This window comes from Camelus dromedarius, chromosome 35 (genome assembly GCF_036321535.1).
Source record: "Camelus dromedarius isolate mCamDro1 chromosome 35, mCamDro1.pat, whole genome shotgun sequence".
Taxonomy (NCBI): Eukaryota; Metazoa; Chordata; class Mammalia; order Artiodactyla; family Camelidae; genus Camelus; species Camelus dromedarius.
The window spans coordinates 9061643-9074975 of NC_087470.1; the positions used below are offsets into that span (position 1 = coordinate 9061643).

Consider the following 13333-nt stretch of genomic DNA (forward strand, 5'->3'; position numbering starts at 1 on the left):
ATGAGGCAAATGAACTTATTTACAAAACAGAGACAGACTCATAGACATAGAAAACAAACTTGTGGTTATGGGGAAGGGAAGGAGAGTGGGGAGATAAATTAGGAGTTTGGGGTTAAAAGATACTAACTACTATGTAAAAACAGATAAAACAAGGTCCTACTGTATAGCACAGGGAAATATTCAAAACCTTGGAATAAACTATGATGGAAAAGAATCTGAAAAAAAATACATATATATATATATACACACATACATATGTATATGACTGAATCACTATGCTGCACAACAGAAATTAACACAGTATTGTAAATCAACTACACTTCAATTTAAAAAAATAACAATATATCTTCTTAAATTCTTGACCTTAGGATTGGGGACCCTGCCATCACTCCACTTGCAAGTCCCACTCCCATGGCTCTATTTGAAAAAATTATTTAAATGGCAATAGATCAAATGCTAAATATCTAAAATTAATTTTTTTAATGACCATAATTTTCTGCTCTTTCTTTCACCTCATTTATAACACCTCAACTTTTTACTCACTGCACTGGTATAGTTAAATAAAAGTCAGTGGTATTATAAGCAAAATAACACAAAATAATTTTGGTAGAGTATACATATACATGTGATTATACTGTATGCTAGACCAGCACTTTAAATTAATGATGTCTTTCCCTACACTATATATATATATATAATAAGTGTCTTTTCCCAATATACTTATTAATTACAAAGGAGAAAATTTAATTAAACATGAAATGACTAGCTAATAATGTGTCCATCAGAATGATCAAATTAAATGATAGATGATACCCACTGTTGGTAAAGGCATGGGAATGTGACATGGGCTTACACATCCAACAGAGGCATAATTGTCTTCATCTTTCTGGAGGGCAGTGTAAGAGTAAGCATCAAAACTGTTTAAAATAGTCCTGCCACTTGATATAATGACTTTAACTCTAGGAAATTAGGAAAGTCATGAAAGTATGCAAGTGTCTGAATTGTTCTGTTTTTACTTACTCCAAAAAAGGAAGTTGTCTAGATATATTCTAATAGTTGTTTAGATCTTAAGTGGCTCTTCAGTAAAATAGTAAATGGTAACTTTAAAATCTGAAATAGGTGTACATTTATTGATATTGAAAAGTGTTCATGATATAATCAAGTTTTAAAAGCAGCATGCTAAACAGGTTCTATAGCGATAAATAATTCCTGTATATCACATCACATGTAATGACCTAGAGATATGTGTGCAAACAGAAAAATGCTCATATTGTATGTGTCAAATGTTACCTGTTGTTCTATCTATGAGGTGATACTGTGGTCCTTCCTTCCTTCCTATTCCTCTTAATCAGTCTTCACAGTCTGTGCTGTGCTCTGTGTCCACACACTTGATGTCAGTGTCATATGTATATTTCCATCTTGCATTCCATATGTATGAATACTGACAACTTAAGTTTTCATATTGTTATTGCTATAACTTGTGCTTATCTGGTGTCCATATGGATATTTGAAGTATTCTGAATTATTTACCACTAAAATGAACTTCATAATCTCACCTCTTGGGGGGAAATGTCTCATTGTGATATGTTTCTTAGGTAGATTCATAGGTTAAGAAATTTGAACTACTTGGCTAATTGAAAGCAGTCTTTCTCAAAAAGGACAAAATCAATTAACAAAATCATCACATTTCAGGTGAAAATCATGACAAAGTTTTTCTTTTATATTAATAGTTTTGTAGCATATCTTCAGTTTTAACCTGAAATTCTTAAATTTTGCTGTAGATAGATTTCTAAATGTTTACCATATTCAAATAAGGAGTAGGGAATCTGAAAACTATTAATTCAAAAATCTTTTACTCTTAAATGTTTTTCTCCATCGTCTTTTTTGATCTTATGACAATAAAACTAGCAGTTGATATTATTTTCACCTTCTTACTGATGAAGAAACTAAGGTATACAGAACTGAAAAAAATTGCCAGAGATCTTTTTTTGACCAGGGAAATGTCAGACCCAGCAGGCTTTTAGATGCCAAGCAATCTAGGCCCTCTCCTAGAGGAGCTGTGTTGCAGTGATTGTTCCAGCCTGCTGAGACAGGAGGTCAAGGACAGTAATGGCAGGCAGCCAGTATCTAGACGACAGACTCAAATCCTGCTGCAGGGGCTTTGTGAGAAAACTGGGAGCCACTGCAATGGTCCAATAGCAGGCAAATGTGTTTAAATAAACAATGAAAAAGTTAATGTTTGAGAACTGTGGATTACGCTAGCCCTGTGTTCTGTGAGCAATGAAAATATGTATTAAATTTCCCCCTCTAGCTGTTAGTAGCAGCTTTCTAGTCTTTGTCATTAAGCATTCAAATGGCATATATGTATTAATACACATATGTGTTAAAATGATATGCATGAGTTGCAAACTCAAAACTGTTTTCTGTGTAACTGAAAATTATGAAATTATTACACTTATTTGAAATGCATACATACCCATCTCTATCTGTCTATCTACCTGTCTATATCACAGTTATCAGTTGTGTAGGATAACCCCCATTTATAAGTTGCTCCCTCAAGTTTATTAGTAGAGTTGGGACAAGAACTGAGGTCTTTAGACTCAGAGAAGAAAGGGAGATGATAGGCATGCACCTGCCATTTATTATTACCTTTTGTATGTTGTTTAAGAGTTTAAAAGTCTCCAAATTCTGTAACATTGTCCTTATTTAATCGGTAACTAAACTTGTGAGAGCCCACACCTTGTACAGCACCATCCTTGGACTACACGGTGCACGTTCTTCTCATGAGGATGCATTGCCTAATGGGTTCACTGTGTTCCAAGAAGCTATTCCTTTCCCAGTAATGACCAACTTACCCAAGGTCTGCCCAGTATAACTGCATATAATCCTTGCTACTGGCAAGATGATCTATGATGTTTCAATTATTCTGAGTGTGTTTATTTAGAATGTATGATACCTCTGGGATTCTATCTTGAATTGCATTGAATTATGTTATTATTATTATTAACTTTTAAACAGTTGGAAAAAATATAATGAGGTCTCATGGGCTTTAAAAAAAAAAGAGCAATTCACTTGAGAATCAGTCTTTAGAGACCAAACCAGACTTTAGGTCACGTTAAATGAGTGAAATTGAAAAGGTTAGGATATAATACTGTTCTCTTGAATAAAGAGAATTTGTTAAATATATCAATATGGAACAATTTTATAATGTCATATTTTTTGTAGAAACTAGCAAATCAGGAAAAATTATTTGAGCTATGCGTCTTTGGTTTTCACATGGGATATTGTTAATACAGCTGAAGAATTCTGAACTGGGGATGTTGGATGGGTGGAGAGGCTGAACTTTTGTCCTATACTAGTTATATAAACATATATTGCTTTTCATGCAATTCTTCATTTGAGAAACAGGAAAATTGGCATAAATTCCTATGGACCAGATAATTAATTATTTTAAATGCATTTTCATTTGAAAAGTAAGAGAATGGGCATAACTTCTTATGGTTACTCTTATGTCTGAAATCTCATTCTAAGTAAAAATCTATAGAAAATTTTGTACAGTGAACAGATTCATAGAAATCACATATTAGGAGGAAGCATTCTAATTTTTTTAAGAGAAAAAAAGTGAAGGAAATTCCATTTTTATTTATTCAAGTCACTTTCTTAACTTCATGAACATAAAAGCCTGGTTTCTACTGATGATCACTTTTTTCAAGGCATCCTTCACCTCCTTGTTCCTAAGGCTGTAGATTAAAGGGTTCAGCATGGGAATGATCACCGTGTAGAAGACAAAGGCCATCTTGTCTGTGTCCAGGGAATGGTGAGAGCTTGGCTGTAAGTACATGAAGATGAGGGACCCGTAGAATATGGTGACTGCCAGCATGTGGGAGCTACACATGGAGAAAGCCTTGCATCTCCCCTCAGCTGAGCACATCCTCAGGATGGCAGAGATGATGTACAAGTAGGAGACAAAGACAATCAGAAGGGAGGAAATGAACTTGATACCAGCACAAAGATCCACAGCTGCTTGGCATGAGTGCCTGTGTACATCAGCCTGAGGAGAGGCATGTCATCACAGTAGAAATGGTTACAGATATTGGAGTGGCAATAGGAGAAGCGAAAGGTGAGGATGTTATGGAACAGGGTGACAAGGAAGCTGTAGCTGTAGGGGGCAGCCACAAGCTGGATGCAGATTCTTGGGGACATCACAACTGTTTAGAGGAGAGTGTTACAAATGGCCACATAGAGGTCATAGGCCATGGAAGCCAGGAGCAAACACTCAGCTGTCATGCAAGCCAGGAAACAGCCTAATTGAGCAGCACATGCATTGAAGGTGATCACTTTCTGTTGGTACAAGAAGTTCTCAAGCATCTTGGGTGTGATGACAGAAGCATAACAGAAATCAACAAAAGCCAGGTTGCTAAGGAAGAAGTACATTGGTGTGTTGAGTCTTTCATCCATTCTAATGACCAGGATCAGACCCAGGTTGCCTACTACTGTGAAGAGGTAGATGGATAAGAGCAGAACAAAGAGGGGAATCTTCACCTCCTGATGATCCGTGAGGCCCACGAGAATGAACTCTGTCACCTGCGTGTGGTTGATCTGGGTCATGCATCTTCAGTATGTCTGGATGAAGAGAGGAGAAAATAAATCTAGCTTAATTAAATAAAATTTAAATTGTAATATCCTTTAAAGCCATTTAATTGTTAACAGGAAAATGCTAATATTAAAATTATTGGTATCCTTGAAGCCTGGGGATGGGACAAAGGTCGAAAAGAAATCTTTTGTAGGAAAGGCACATTTCTTTCCCCAAAGTCAATTGTATTTAAAGTTAAGAGCCATGGGATATGATTCAGTCCACACTGGCTCTCTTTTCAAAGCTCTTGACTTTATATTATTTAAATTTTACCATCAATTTTTCAAAATTTTGAACTATTTTTTTTTAAATCCTAACATTGAGAATATAAAAGAAATTGAATCTTCTGCAGTGATATTACCCAGACTTGCCCGTGTGATGCAAACTCCACATTGCTTCAATGCTATATTCATCTGTTGTATACCATTACTTATTGCAAAGAAGTCACCATACATTACTACAGATTCTTCATAATGTTGTTAATGCAAATGCTGGAAATAGGTAACTTTACAAAAGATGCTATCGCATGCTTTGCAAGCTGTTTATTTACTTTGTTCCTTATATGCCCATTCTACAGATGGAGAAAGAACTCTGAGAGATTATGCACCTGGAGTATGCTCAGACAGCCAGTCTCTAGCACAGCTGGGATTCAAACGTGTTTTTCTGAGGCAGCAACCCACCTACTATTAAGTTCTCAATACTCCCGATTTATTCTGTTGGTACATTGCCTAGATTTCGCCAAGCGTTTGTTAATACAATGTTTCACAGACATCTTTCTATGTAAAGCATCAACTGAACTGATCAAATTCAATGAAAACCTTCAAATTTTAAAAACATTTTGCTTAGTTAAAATAAAAGTGATATTTACTTTCTAATAAAATTATATAAATGTACATGGCTCCAAACTAAAAACATACAGATTTGGATTGTTTTTATATTAATTTTCATGTTTTTACTGTACTATTTTTGTGAAAGAATTTCAATCTAAAATGAAACTGGAGGATAGAAAGTGGAAAAATCTTACACATATGCCCTCAGGCAAACAGAAGGTAAGGACTGGTGGGGAGTTACAGGCTGATTTCTTGTAAATGCCTGATGTACCAAACACCAAAATTTATCTAAGAATCTCTCCTCATCCTTGAGCCCATAAACTTGCTTCTTGGACTTGTGAAAAACTCAGAAACAGCCAGAGCAAAGTGAGTGAATAGTAACTGGTAGAAGTTTGCCATGAACATATCAAGGATGGTCTCTGTTTTTTTTTTTTTTTGTTTGTTTGTTTGTTTTTAATTAAATTTAAATTTAAGTTTTTTGGAGAATGCACCCAGATATGTTTGTTTTAACTGACTCTGATTGAACTCCCCCTTGTTTATACCCACTCCATAAATGCAGCCTACCCTAAACCCTCAATGGATTTGTTTGTAGCTTGCTAGAGTTTTATGTTTCCCAAATTACAGCTCAAACTATTCCCAAACCAACCCATTTTGTACAACTTTAAGCTTACCTCAGTTTCTCTCTCTTTTTTAAGTTGACATTTGAAATGGATAATCTTCATTCATTTTACCTATCCTTTTTGTCTGTTCTTCATAATTGAAATATAAAAATCAATACAAGCTTCAATTTAGGACAGAATAAGATAATTATAAATGAGTTTTGTTTATTGCTATACATTTTCTTGTTAGTATATCCCATAATGTCTCATGTCATATTTATCTCTCTTTCTCCACACAAAAATTTAAAAACAGTTTTAAGAAAACAAATTGCTCTGCACATGCTAGAAATTAGACTTGCAGAATCATCAGCCCATGCATTCTGATTCTTTTCTACTCATGCTACATTAGAAGCATTTATTTTATCATGTTGATAATGATCTTTTATATCAAACAGCAGTAGGGCATGCCATTAAAAATATGAGATTAGAGTTTGAATCATGGTGATGTTATGTACTAGTGAGTGTGTTTCTTAGTGAAATTACTCAGGATTTCTTGGTTTGTTTACTGAAAGAAATAACAGAGGCACACTCCTTGGAAAATAAATGTAAAATTTCCATTTGAGCTCACTTATACTGTTGTATTTATGAGAAGAAAATACTATGGAATTTCTGTAATGAACACTTGCTTTTTGAATGACAGGTAACTATTGAAAACTATCATTTCATTGATATGTGTACCAGGTGGGATACAGTGGAAAGAACCAAGAATAAAATTGGGAGACCTATATTTAAATGGCTCCATCACCCTCTAGTCACAGTAATTTTAGCATGTCAAAAATTCCTTTGTTCCTCAGTTTCTTAATCTGTAAATGGTGCTATTTTATATCTAAAAAATGCAAACATTAAGATAAAATAATGTGTCTGCACATTGCCTACATGAGTAGATTTTAAAATAGAAAATATTATGTTAAAATTGCTCCCCTGATCTAGTAAAAGGTAGATGTAGGGTGAAGTCAGAGTAATCACTTTTAAAATTCACTGGTAGCGAGGTAGGCAGTACTTACTGGTCAGGGTAAGATACTAGAACATGGAAATTACACAACAAGACACAGCCAGTCCTTATCTGTTGGATGCAGACATCTGTAGTTAAGGATTTATATGCAATATATATGTTAAATTAAAGACATAGAAGAGTGTCTCATTTTTATTTTTAGCTCTTCAAATATAGTCTCAACAAAGAATATATTAACAAAGGAATATATAGCCTACCTGATACATTTTCTTACGTCAGGAAACAGATGTAAGGATACATCGGGAGAAGGTAGATGTTCTTCATAAAGCATGGACGTCAAAATCAAAAATAATTTTTAGCTGTGTCTTTGTGCAAGTGTCTACAACTTTCTATGGGAAGAGGACAATCTCTGATGCTATTGTTCATTACGTGAGATGAGTAGGTCATGGGAGTATTTAAAAGCTTAGTTAGTGGTCCCACAATATATAAATTCCATTTTGAAATAATCAAGCAACTGTTTGATTAGAAATTTGGCTTACAAGGCCCAAAATACCAGCTAAGACTCCCCTGTTCAGCAGCTATAAGAACTACAATATGCCCTTTTATCTTATCTTAAAGATGGCACACGCAAATGAATGCAAATGTATTTGAAAGTATATTATATATGATCTTTTAGCATCTAACCTGTGATATTTTATCTTCAACTTCCATTTACATCTTTTCTCTTCTGCCACAGCCAACACACATTGATCTGTTTAGAATAATTGTTTTGTGGTCCTCAGTTACAATAAGAAGACTGTACATGCATCCCTGTTTCATATGTTCTTTTTCCTGTGCTCATCTCTACCAGGTGAGTGGTGAATGAAAGGTTGGAGGAAAAACTCCTATTTATCCTTCAAGGCCTATCAAAATCCCACCGTTCCTGTAAAGATCTCCCTAAATTCCAATTCCCATGCGCTGTTACCTACCAGTTTTCATTTTTGCATTCTGGAAACATTTTATGCATAAATTATTTGCACATCACTTGTGGTTTCCATCTGTTTCCATATTTGTTTTTTGGAGAGACTGTAGACTCCATGGGTAGAAACCATGACTTTTTGATTCATTTCCTAATGTAGCCCCTTCTAGATGCTTGGCAATGGGGAATTAAAGGTTAATTTTGGTAATAAAATTTCAATTTATTTCTCCTGCTCATAATTAATGTTCTTTAGTTATTTCAAATATATTAAGGGATGTAGTGATGACAATTATAAGGTGCTCACCTCTCATTCTGGGTAAAATGACTAGCTTTTGCAAAAATGAAAACAGTTTAGACATAGTTTACAATATAATCAATTAAGTGCCTGACTTGTCCAAATGATTGAATAGACTCTATTTTAGAGATCTCAAATTTTTACTCCAAACAAATAAAATGTGTATCATATAATATCACCTACCTATACAGCTGAAATAAAATTAGAAGAAACACTCTTTACCCTCGTTTCTAAAATGTCACCCAAAAAGCTTTATTTTAAAATCTATTCTATTCTAGTTGATTTTAAAAATTCAGATTTTTGTCACAATTTTTAAAAACAACCTTTAAAACTACCTGGGTAGAAGGTGTTCCTATTTCTTCTCCAAGTGGGTTTGTGCAGCAGTGAACTGCAGGGTTTTATCAATGACCTACCCCAAGGGATCTTACTGAGGGTCTGATGTAAGATCATCAGGAAAGTTACAGACCACACCCCAGAGGGAGCCCACAGCCTGCTGGAGATCAATTAGCATTGCTCTCTTGTTTGAGGAACCACCCTAGCATCCCCTCATTTTTGAGCTGCTATCATTTACTGATTGCTGTCATAATTGTTCATAATGTTTTTGCTCAAAAACAGGATTTAAATCTATCCATAAAAAAGATAAGAATCTTTCCAACAGCATATCTTTCAAAGAACTAAATATCTAACTCTTCCAAGGATCTATTTCTGAACATGTTGAGACATGACCCTCTTTGGCTTACTCTTTGAAATGCTCATGAAATATTAATTTCCTCTTTCAGGTTATCTCTATCCTTTATTCCTAATTTCCTTGGTGACCTACTCTAAAGAGCAGTCTTCCAGATTGATTCTTAGCCAATCTGTGTCCACAGCAAGGGTGTTCAGGAAGAATATTATTTTAAAACTTATTAAGAAACAATGCATCTGCTATGAACTCAACTGTATCCTCCTGAAATTCACAGGTTGAAGCCCTCCCCTCCATTGTGATTGTGTTTGCAGATTGCCTTCGGGTACCTCCCAGAGGAGGTCAGGGTTAGATGAGGTCATGAGAATGGGACCTTCATGATGGAATTAGTGTCCTTATAAGGAAAAACACTAGTGTTCCCTCTATCTCTCTCTCATTCTACACTCCCCTCCTATCCCCCACCCCCACCACACGCACTCACACAGAAGAGGTCACATGATCACACAGTCAGGTAGCAGCCATCTACAATCCAGGAAGAGAGCGTCTACAAATAACCAGATTGTCCAGAATTTTGATCTTCAACTTTCCTGCCTCCAGAACCATGAGAAAATAAATTCCTGTTGGTAAAAGCCTCCCAGTTTTTTAAAATAGTATTTTGTTATGGCAGTTCAAACTAACAAAAACAGCATCTTTAAAGAAACAAAATAATCCTCAGTACTGAAAAGTGTTTTATTGGGTTGGTGGGGGGAGGGGGAGGAAAGGAATTATGGAATTATTTTTCTTTTTCCAATATAGTACATTTTCTGTTGTCTTAGTAATTGAGGAGGTCCAGCATTTAATTGAAGGTGCACTAGATACTTCAGATATATCTCTGAGAGATTTCAAATAGAGAGAAGGTGAAAAACACAAATTAACTTATATGTGGTGAATTAAACACATAAGTGAGAGGATCAGTAAGGCATTTGATGCAAACCCTGGGGTCCAAAGCAAGGGGAAGTTTGCATCCTTAGGGATTGCGGATTTGATGATGGATAAGCAAACGGTAGTGAATATGGTTTGTGAGGAAACAGGAGGGGACTTATCTGCTTCATATACTGACTTTGAATATACAATTTACTGTGTAGTTTTCTATGTGGCACTGGGCTTTAATATAATGGCAATGGGAGGGTCAGTGTGTTAGTGTGTGACACTGTACATGATGCATTAACACATGCGGTTCACTGAACAGGAAGAAGCAGCAGATCTTCACATCGCACAGCTTGGCATGATCACAATTTGTCAGTGTAAATCAGGATATGTGTACTAGCATGAATTATGCTTAAGATAAGTAATTATTCTGTGAATACACAGTACTTAATGTTGTTTTAAATGGGCAAACATACTTAATACAGATGGAAAAATGCCCTGGTTTTTTTATGTCTTGTTATAAAATGGCATGATTTGTACTTGGTATAGGGATGTTGGAAAATTAACTAAAAATCTTCTATATAAACTCATGCATACAAATAAATTAGTTTGAATTTGAATGACAACATAGAGGAGTTATTAACCAAAATTTGTTAGAATTGTGTTTTTATAATGTTATTTCAACATGAGTTTTTTATATATCATCAAAGGCTTTTCCCAGAGAATGTTTTATCTTCTCATTTCTTGAACTTCAGGAGAAAGAGTCCAATTCAGTTGATCAGAGCTTTGGGGAGGGGACAGTTCTTGACTGGGAGATGCGTTCAGGGAGTTTTTAAGATGAAGTAACTGTTCTGCATGTTACCTAAGTTACTTGACTCTATGCACTTTTGTCATAAAATTCATAGAACTGAATACTGCAGGGGCAAATTTTCTATGCAAATTAATAAAAAGTTAATTAGATTGTTAGCCAATGCCAGTGGCTGGCAGAATGCCGGCCACACTATGGCAAATGTATTTAATTCTGTTATCAATGTATGACATAACTACACTCAAGTTGGGGGATTTACTGACCTAAATAATTTGGAAAATGGTGTTTTGATTAGAAAGTGTAAAATTATAGGCAAAAGAAACTGAATACAAACTTTACGTTCTAGTTTGTAAATTTCTTTCCTGGGAGAGTTCAAGTTAATTCTTGAATTACTCTACATATATGTTAAGTTTGAACAAATAATTAAACATCTTTTAAGTGGATCCAGGTTTCTCACTGTCGGGGAGGAACTTTACAGATAAGTACGCAATTGAAGCTAGAGTGAATCCTGTGGCCCTGGATTAGGGTAAGAGTGATATCAGAATAAATTCAGATTTATCCTTATATATACACTTATATACATATATATATATATACACTTATATACATGTATATATACATACACACATATGCATATTACATGAATATGGATGTGGATATGTATATATGCACAGTGTTCTCTTCAATTCTTCCCTGGGAAACACTCCTCAACATTGTGTTTTTCACTTGTATAAAGAAAGTTTGGGAGTCTCCCTAAACCCCCACCCAGCAGATCTTTATTTGAAAGCCCAGGAAAAGTTGAAAGAAGTTTTCATTGCATCTCCAGTGAGAAAGTACCACTGGGGCTCATTTATTTCACATTCCTTTTTGAGTTGTCACCAGAGAGTGATTGGTAAGAACCTGGGAATTGAGCCTTTATAAATAAACTAAATGTGTTAATATAGTTATTTAGAAACTTCTTTGTATTGGGAATAAATTATGACAATAATTATGACAAATGGGGATCATAGAAATTTTAGATCCCCAAACATGTCTTCAAAATTAACCTCATTTCAATAACATATTTTTAATCAGAACCTCACAGCAATTTTCACAATTTCATGTTTTCCCTAGCAGCATTATTAAAGAAAATTTATCCTTAACAGTTTGAAAAGAATAACATTTTCTAACCAGTGTTGGCCATCCAGATCTCAAATTTTCCAAGAGACAAAATTTATTTTTTTAATCTAAGATTTTACAATTTTCAGTCCATAGTGGACTTTAGATCCTCATGAGTGATACTGCACTTAATAAAATTTACAATTGCTGATAAAATGGACATGAATGTTATAAGGAATGGAGGAGATTTAGTCATGGTTCAGGAGTAACAACTGGTGAGAGGGATTTCCCTTGGCAAAGTAGAATTCCTAGGATGCTTATGAGAAATTGAAAACCAGAAAATTACTGAGCAGCATGGGATCATATATCATATTGAATCCCACCATTTCCAGACAGTGCTTTAAAAATAAGCTGGTTTTCTGGGAAGGACTCAAGTGGTTTCTGAGTCATCTGAAGTAATTTGTGTAGAAAATGTGTTAAGAACAACAACTGGACAGAGATTTGTGTCTATCACCTCATTCTACCAGAGTAAATGTAGCTTTTATTGTTTATTGTTATTAACATTAAGAATTCATTTTTGAGCAAAATAATTCTGTAAAAAAATTAAAGCCATATACCTAATACAATCCCATTATTCTACCAATGAGAAAATACACACCTTAAAAGGGAAACAGTAAATTTCCAAAAGTAATTCAGCTAGTGGTTCTATCATAAGTCAAGTCCATACCTCCCAACATCTACATCTATTCATTTGTCTTCCTTCTCCCTCAGAAAAAGGACTCAGAATTTTGTGATTAAGAACAAACTAGGTCTGATTATATATTCTAAAGAATTCTTCAGACTTTTATTTTCCAAGTTTTGTGTTTTAAACTTCTAAGCCAATTTTGTGGTAGGAAGAGATGCTGAAAGTACTCAAGTAAGATTCAGATGGCTAAGAAAGGTTGATAAATGCCAAGCAATTTTAATGTTTCAAAATATGTTTATTGTCAAAATGACATTGCTTGCTGGAAAATTACACAAATAATGTAGTGTATAGAAATTATAATACCAAGTTGAGTTCACTCAAAAGGAGACACTGAGTCAATGCTTTGTGTAACTGTGATTTATTAGGAATTGTACCCAAAATAGTTATTGGGATGAGAGGTGGGACCTAAAAAAAGAAGTAAGCCAAGGAATAGTATAGTGTAAACATCCCATGATAGAAATTTTGGTCAGATTCCATGGAAGATTTCTGGGAAAATGGTAAGTTAAACTTCAGAATTTCTCTGAGTGAGTAAAGGAGACTGAGTATTTATAGCTGACTCTTATACAACTCCTAAACCATAAATGCATGAGTTAATCTGTGCATAACTTAGAGTCAGTCCTCCATATCAGCAGTTCCTCTGCATTCCCCAATTCAACCAACCACAGACCTTGTAGTACTGCTGTATTTACCATTGGAAAATATCCATGTGTAAGTGAACCCATGTAGTTTAAACCTGCATTGTTTGAGGGTCCACTGTATACTTCTGC

The 13333-nt window shown here is 34.8% G+C and overlaps 1 pseudogene; it reads right to left on the bottom strand.

Annotated features, from left to right (window-relative positions):
• Positions 1-3632: 3632 nt before the first annotated feature.
• LOC116155205 (olfactory receptor 8U9-like) lies at positions 3633-4613 on the bottom strand (annotated as a pseudogene).
• Between the last annotated feature and the right edge of the window lie 8720 nt (positions 4614-13333).